This window comes from Hemicordylus capensis, chromosome 12 (genome assembly GCF_027244095.1).
Source record: "Hemicordylus capensis ecotype Gifberg chromosome 12, rHemCap1.1.pri, whole genome shotgun sequence".
Lineage (NCBI taxonomy): Eukaryota > Metazoa > Chordata > Lepidosauria > Squamata > Cordylidae > Hemicordylus > Hemicordylus capensis.
The window spans coordinates 9,145,405-9,153,488 of record NC_069668.1 but is presented as its reverse complement, the minus strand read 5'-3'; positions in this window follow the sequence as shown (position 1 = coordinate 9,153,488).

Below are 8,084 nucleotides of genomic sequence, written 5' to 3'. Positions count from 1 at the left end.
GGGTGCAGGAGGTTGACCATGACTTCTGGATTCTGGCCTTAAGTACCCTTTGTGCCATGGGTATGCATGAGGCAGCTGGAAAGGGCTAGGAACAAGCAGTGTCTGTCCCAAGGGAGCTGGATCCTGCCCCCCGCTCCCCCAAGAACCCTAGCGGTCCAATGACTTCATGGGGAGGAATGGGGCTATGGCACTGATACAGCAATAGATGCTATACTGTTCGTGTGCAATGAATGCAGGAGGCATCTGTTCACCCACTAGGTTTCCCAGCTCTGCCCAAAGCTATTCCTGGATATTCTCCCTCCACACCCTGACCCCCTAATAAAGAACTACAAGAAGGTGATGTTGCTTTCAACCAGGATGGCTTTCAAGAGTCATCTGGAGATTGATACCCATTCCTGGGACCTCCAAGCCAATCATAGGAATGTAGGAAGCTGCCTTATTCGGAGTCAGACTATTGATTCATCTAGCTCAGGATTGTCTACACTGACTGGCAGCAGCTCTCTGAGGTTCTGGGCATGAGTCTTCCCCAGCCCTGCCTAGAGATGCTGCCAGGGCTTCAACCTGGGACCTTCTGCGAATCTGCATGCAAAACAGGAGCTCTACCACTGAGCTACAGCCCCGTCCTCAAAATGGTAGTCTGCTGTACATTGGTTGCCTAGGAAGCTGCCTTAAACCAAGCCAGACCACTGATCCACCTAGCTCAGCAGTGTCTACACTGACTGCCAACAACTCTCCAAGGTTTCAGGCAGGAGTCTTTCCCAGTCCTGCCTGGAAATGCCAGGAAATGAACCTGGCTGTAGCATGGAAGAACTACATCCCTATCTCCAAGGGAAATATTGACTACAGCAGACAGTACTCCGATGTAGTACAGATATACATAGGAACATAGGAAGCTGCCAAATACTGGAATGGAGGCCATTTTACAGTTGAACTAACAACTCTGAGCCTTGTAATTCAAATCATAGGACCTAGGACCTAGGAAGCTGCCATATACTGAGTCAGACTCTTGGTCTATCTAGCTCAGTATTGTTGACACAGACTGGCAGCAGTGGCTTCTCCAAGTCTGCAGGCAGGAATCTCTCTCAGCCCTCTCTTGGAGATGCTGCCAGGGAGGGAACTTGGAACTGTCTGCTCTTCCCAGAGTAGCCCCATCCCTAAAAGGGAATCTCTTCCAGTGCTCACACTTCTAGTCTCCCATTCATAGGCAACCAGGGCAGACCCTGCTTAGCTAAGGGGACAAGTCACGCTTGCTGCCACAAGACCAGCTCTCCTCCTCATTTTTGCATTTGCCCATCCAAATGCAAACCAAGGTGGACCTTGCTTAGCAAAGGGGACAATTCATGCTCTCAAGACCAGCTCTCCTCCCAGGGGCGTAGCAAGGTTGGAGTGGGCCCAGAGACAAGATCTTAAAATGCCCCCCCTCACTGAAGTTCAGCTCATGAAGTAAGGAAATCTTAAATGAGGCTGAATAGTGGTAACAAAAAGCATCGTAAAACAATGCAAGTCATTTAATGGTACTAGAGAAAGACATGCTGTTCTGGTCGCTCCAGGTCTCAACACTCACATCAATTTTGGAGGGTGACTACAACTGAAGGGAGCCCAGGCGGGTGCGCGGCTGGGGGAGTCAGTCATGTGACTTGCCTCTGGGGGGGGCAAGGCAGTGGGCCCCCAGACAACTGTCTCCTATCACCCTATTATAGCTACGCCCCTGTCTCCTCCCTAAATCCTGGGGGGTTTTCAGCCTTTTGCTTGGAGGATTACCTGAACCTCCCAATCTCCCTAGATGAGCCCCAGCCAGCCAGAGAAGCCAATGCTAGTGAGGTCCATACCCATGTGAGGATCACAGATTTTCATCCTTTCTAGCTACAACCCCCCACCCCACACACAGACACACAATTTGCTTTTGGGGGCTGCTCAAGAGGAAAAGACCCACAACCTGCTAAAATAAACCCTGTAGAGTTGCAGGGAACAGACTCACCATTGCAGTATCAGACACGGGCCAGCAGAGGGGGCGAAGAGAGTTGCTTAGATACTGTGCTGAGTAATCAAAGGGACATTCTCCCTCCAGATGTTGGGAGGATCATGATCAGACTTCCCCTCTTAGGCCAAAACCGGAGATTTCTCAGGCAAGACGTGTCTGTACAGAGAAGTAATCGAAGGGTGTTGGAAGCTGGCTGCAGGGCAGATATCACACCCGCGTCGAATCCTTTCATGCCAACACTGACAACAAAAGTCTGAATCATGGATGATGGTGGAACTTTGGCGGGGGCACGAATGGCCGCCATGCTCTCTCTCTCACATGCCCTCCTGGTTTTAACCTAGTGGGAAACAGAAATGAATTCAGCATTGTGACATTTTGCCCTTAGCGCACAGGTGCTAAGGTGCGCTTATTTGCAGCTTGCAGCCGCTGAGCTTTATTCTGGACTCTCGACAGGACACTGTTGTTTTTAGGACTGGGTAGGCTTTCAACTTTGGCTCTTCAGCCTGTCCTAGGACATCTTCCCCAACACCACTTTCTTGGCTACGAACCTTGAGCTAGTGTGGTGGTGTGGTTACGGCAGGAAATCCCAAACCCTGGTTTATATTGGGGGGGGGGATGTGAGGGCTTTCTTGGGGTCCCTTGTAGTGCCCTGATGGCTAGCTTCTTTTGGTTCTAGGTAAAAATAAACAACACACACAAAGCTGTAGCTAATAGATTTTTTTTTAAGGAGGCGGTAATCTTGCAATTGCAAGGGAGCCTGCATGATGTCCTGGTTAGAGTGTTGGACTAGGACCGAGGGAACCTGAGTTCAAATCCCGGTCTGTCATGGAACTCAACAGGTGTCTCTAGGCCAGTCACTTCTCAGCCTATCCTACCTAAGAAGATCATTGTGAAGATAAACATAACCATGTAGGCCGCTCGGGGCTCCTTGGAGGGAGAGTGGGATATAAATGCATAAATAAAATGTTTGCAGTCTTAGAAGAGGCACACGGCAAAGTTTGGGAAATACTAGGTAGGAGTTGCGGACTAGGATTGTGGAGTCCTGGGTTTGAATGTCCATGAAGCTCACTGACTGGACTCGACCCAAACATCTTCTCTCATCCTGACGGACTTTGTGAGATTAAACAGGGAGGGCGAAAAACTGTGGTTGCCTCCCAGGTCTCATAGGAATGTAGGAATCAGCTCTCTACTATTGGTCCATCTCGCTCAGTGTTGTCTACACCGACTGGCAGCGGCTTCTCCAAGGTTTCAGGCAGGAGTCTCTCGCAGCCCCATCTGGAGATGCCAGGAAGGAAACATGGTGCCTTCTGCCTGCAAGCATGCGGGTGCTCTTCCCAGAGCGGCCCCATCCCCTAAAGGGAATATAATATAGCATAGCCTCCCATTCAAATGCAAACCAGGGTGGAGCCTGCTTAGCAAAGGGGACATCTCATGCTTGCTACCACAAGACCGACTCTCCTCCCAGTTTGCCTAGGACAAAGACTGGGATAACCACAAAACGATCTTTCTGCAAATTTCACTCTTTCAGAACCTGCATCCCAACTAGAACGGGGGGAAAAAGATTCTAGACAAAAAACTCCAGCATCACAGATTGTTCCTCCGTGTGATTGCTAGCCAACGTGTGCCGACTTCCAGCTGGAAAACATGGAGGCTGATGCCACTCGACTTTTCTGCTAATGTCTTGGCTGGGCTTGTCTGATGCTCTTCTGCCTCTCTGCTTTCCTGCTGGGCGGCTTCCCACCCCAAAGTCTCTTCCTGATTCATCTTCTCTGTCCAGATGGAGCCGCTGTATTTTCCAGAGATTCCATTTGCCAAAAGCGAAAGGGACGGCTCTGCGGATGAATCACAGGCTGGGGAGCCATGCGGGGAGGGAGGGTGGAACCTATGGGGTGTGACCTTTGAGAGACTGTGGCAGCGGGACTGCAGTTCTGTTCTGTCGATGCCTTAGGAAAAACTGAGCAGAGGGAGAGCAGCAAAGCACAGATCCCATCTGCTTCCCAGGTCCCTCGTTTGTCCCGGGTTTTGCCTTTGGGGAGTGTGTCTTGTGGTTTGCTTGGAGAGCTGCTGCCAGTCAGTGTAGGAACATAGGAAGCTGCCATATACCAAGTGGTGTAGTGGTGAGAGTGCTGGACTAGGACCGGGGAGACCCGAGTTCAAATCCCCATTCAGCCATGATACTAGCTGTGTGACTCTGGGCCAGTCACTTCCCTCTCAGCCTAACCTACTTCACAGGGCTGTTGTGAGGAGGAACTTAAGTATGTAGTACACTGCTCTGGGCTCCTTGGAGGAAGAGCAGGATATAAATGTAAAAATCATCATCATCATCATACATCACCAAGACCTGGCAATGGCTTAAGAATGGTTGCTTGAAGAAAGAAACAGAGGGTTTAATGCTGGCTGCACAAGAACAGGCACTAAGAACAAATGCAATAAGAGCAAAAGTTGAAAAGTCAACAACAAACAGCAAGTGCCGCCTTTGTAAAGAAGCAGATGAAACAGTGAACCACCTAATCAGCTGTTGTAAAAAGATCGCACAGACTGACAACAAACAAAGGCATGACAAGGTAGCAGGGATGATACACTGGAACATCTGCAAAAAATACAAGCTACCTGTAGCCAAAAATGGGTGGGACCATAAAACTGAAAAAGTTGAAGAAAATGAAGATGTAAAAATATTATGGGACTTCCGACTACAAACAGACAAACATCTGCCACACAATACACCAGATATAACTGTAGTGGAGAAGAAAGAAAAACAAGTCAAAATAATCGACATAGCAATACCAGGGGATAGCAGAATAGAAGAAAAAGAAATAGAAAAAATCACCAAATACAAAGGTCTACAAATTGAAAGGCTGTGGCAGAAAAAGACCCAAATAATCCCAGTGGTCATTGGTGCCCTGGGTGCAGTTCCAAAAGACCTTGAAGAGCACCTCAACACCATAGGGGCCACAGAAATCACCATCAGCCAATTACAAAAAGCAGCTTTACTGGGAACAGCCTATATTCTGTGACAATATCTATAATAACCAACAGTATTGATGATAAAATTCAGCCATCCCAGGTCCTTGGGAAGGACTCGATGTCTGGATAAAACAAACCAGTCAATAAAACCTGTCTGACTGTGTAAACAAGAAATAATAATAATAATAAAAGTCAGACCCTTGGTCCGTCTAGCTCAGTATTGTCTACCCAGACTGGCAGCAGTTTCTCCATGGTTGCAGGTAGGAGTCTCTCCCAGCCCTGTCTTGGAGATGAGGCCAGGGAGGGAACTCTGGCTCTGGACATGCTCTTCCCAGAGCAGGCACATCCTCTAGGGGGAATTGCTTACAGTGCTCACATTTCTAGTCTCCCATTCAAATGCAACCAGGGAGGACCCTGCTTAGCAAAAGGGACATGTCATGCTTGCTGTCACAAGACGGAGGGAAGGAATGTTGGTCTTGTGTTAGCCAGCCTGACTTGTTCTCTTAGCTAAGCAGGGTCCACCCTGGTTGCATATGAATGGGAGACTAGAAGTGTGAGCCCTGGAAGAGATTCCACTCAGGGGATGGAGCCACTCTGGGAAGAGTATCTAGGTTTCAAGTCCCCTCACTGACTTCTCCACAATTGGGCTGAGAGAGAGTCCTGCCTGCAACCTTGGAGAAGCTGCTGCCAGTCTGGGTAGACAATGCTGAGCTAGATGGACCAAGGGTCTGACTCAGTATCGGGCAGCTTCTAAGAGAGGAGAGCTGGTCTTGTGGCAGCAAGCATGACTGGTCCCCTTAGCTAAGCAGTCCGCCCTGGTTTGTATTTGAATGGGAGACTACATATGTAAGATATTCCCCTCAGGGGATGGAGCCGCTCTGGGAAGAGCAGAAGGTTCCAAGTTCCCTCCCTGGCAGCATCTCCAAGACAGGGCTGAGAGAGACTCCTGCCTGCAACCTTGGAGAAGCCGCTGCCAGTCTGGGTTGACAATACTGAGCTAGATGGACCAAGGGTCTGACTCAGTATACAGCAGCTTCCTATGTTCCTATGTTAACCAAGCTACCCATCCCAAAACCACCACAGGGTATTCAGATTCATTGAATCACTGACTGGGGAAACTCTGCAGGGGTGGACTGGTCACGGCCCCTGCAGCTGATGTCAGGTGCAGGGGGGGCGTGATCTGGGGCATGCACACACTTTGCGCATGTGATTAAAAAGCAAAAGGGGTGAGGGAGTAACTAGCGGGGTTTCGTACTCCAGCTACCGGCAAGCTCCCTATACCGCTCCTCCCATCATCCCTGACTCCTGGCCACTGAGGCTGGGGGTGATCAGATATGTAGTCCAAGAACAACTCTAGCTTCCTATGTAACATGGGAGGAGAGCTGGTCTTATGGTAGCAAGCATGAATTCTCCCTGTTGCTAAGCAGGGTCTGCCCTGGTTTGAATTTGAATGGGAGACTACATGTGTGAGCACTGGAAGATATTCCCCTTTGGGAATGGGGCCGCTCTGGGAAGAGCATGTCCAAAGTCCCCTCCCTGGCAGCCTCTCCAAGATAGTGCTGAGAGAAATGCCTGGCTGCAGCCTTGGAGAAGCTGCTGCCAGTCTGGGTAGACAATACTGAGCTAGACGGACCAAGGGTCAGACTCAGTAGAAGGCAGCAGCTTCCTACATTGCTAAAAGCAGAAATTTATGCAGCCCAGGAGCATATTGACCTGGATGGACCAATGGACTAACTCAAGGCCTGTTTAGTACGTTTGCTCCAGTTCCTTAATGAAATAAAAGGCCAAGAGAAATGCAAGTTAGGATCCTAAGGGATTATTTATGTCTTGGAGAGAAAACTCACTTTCCTTCTGTGTGGGAGAAATAATCTCTCGGAAGGACTTCAGGAGGAGACAGTCTGCAATGGGGAACCAATAGACCAGAGAGTGTGGCTTTCACAGCTCACTTATTTAGCTGCGAGTGGTGTCTTAATTATGCCATGATAGCCCTAATTACTTTCTCTGGCAAACTCCAATTCTCTTTGTGGAGGTACTTTTGCCCTTTTAATTGCTGGTTTTATTTTGCAGGTGGCAAGAGTAAGCTCTCCTACTACTGGTATTTTGAGGCCTCTGAGGCTGGAGGTAGCCTATAGCCACCAGCCTAGTAGCCACACTGATAGACCTGTCCTCCATGAATTGGGCAAAGCCCCTTTGAAAGCCATCCAGACTGGTGGCCATCACCCCATCCCGTGGCAGAGGATTCCATAGATCAATTCTGCCCTGGATGAAAAAGCACTTCCTTCTATGGGTCCTCAATTTCCTGGCAATCAGTTTCATGGGATGACCCCTGGCTACTTTGTGCTGGTGATCAAAGCCTGTAAGCCAGCGTGGGGTGAGAGATCAGTTATTAGGGGCTGAGGCTGGATGCAGCCCATTTTATTTTATTTTATCAGATTTGTAGACCACTGCAAACTTCCATCTCTGGGTGGTTCAAGCAGGACACCTGAAATTTTTAGGCCTGTCTAATTATATCCCAAGTCACCTAATGACGCAGCAGAGAAATGACTTGACAAGCAAGCCAGAGGTTGCTGGTTTGAATCCCTACTGGTAAGTTTCCCAGACTATGGGAAACAGCTATATTGGGCAGCAGCAATCTAGGAAGATGCCAAAAGGCATCATCTCATAGTGCATGGGAGGAGGCAATGGTCAACCCCTCCTGTAGTCTACCAAAGAAAACCCTAGGGCTCTGTAGTTGCCAGAAGTCAATACCGAGCCAGCATGGTGTAGTGGTTAGAGTGCTGGACTAGGACTGGGGAGACCCGAGTTCAAATCCCCATTCAGCCATGAGACTTGCTGGGTGACTCTGGGCCAGTCACTTCTCTCTCAGCCTAGCCTACTTCACAGGGTTGTTGTGAGGAGAAACTTCAGTATGTAGTACTCTAGTATGTAGGAAGAGCGGGATATAAAATGTAACAAACAAACAAATAAATAAAATTATATCCCATCATAATATCCCAGGGCCACTCTAGGAATGATAGTAGATAATTTGTGGATTTAAACCTGGATCTGTTACATCACAGAAAAAGAGGAGGGGTGTGTGTTTCCTATTTAAGGAGAAAACTGGTGTGTGGGTGGGGAGCATGGAGCCTTCCCAAACCCT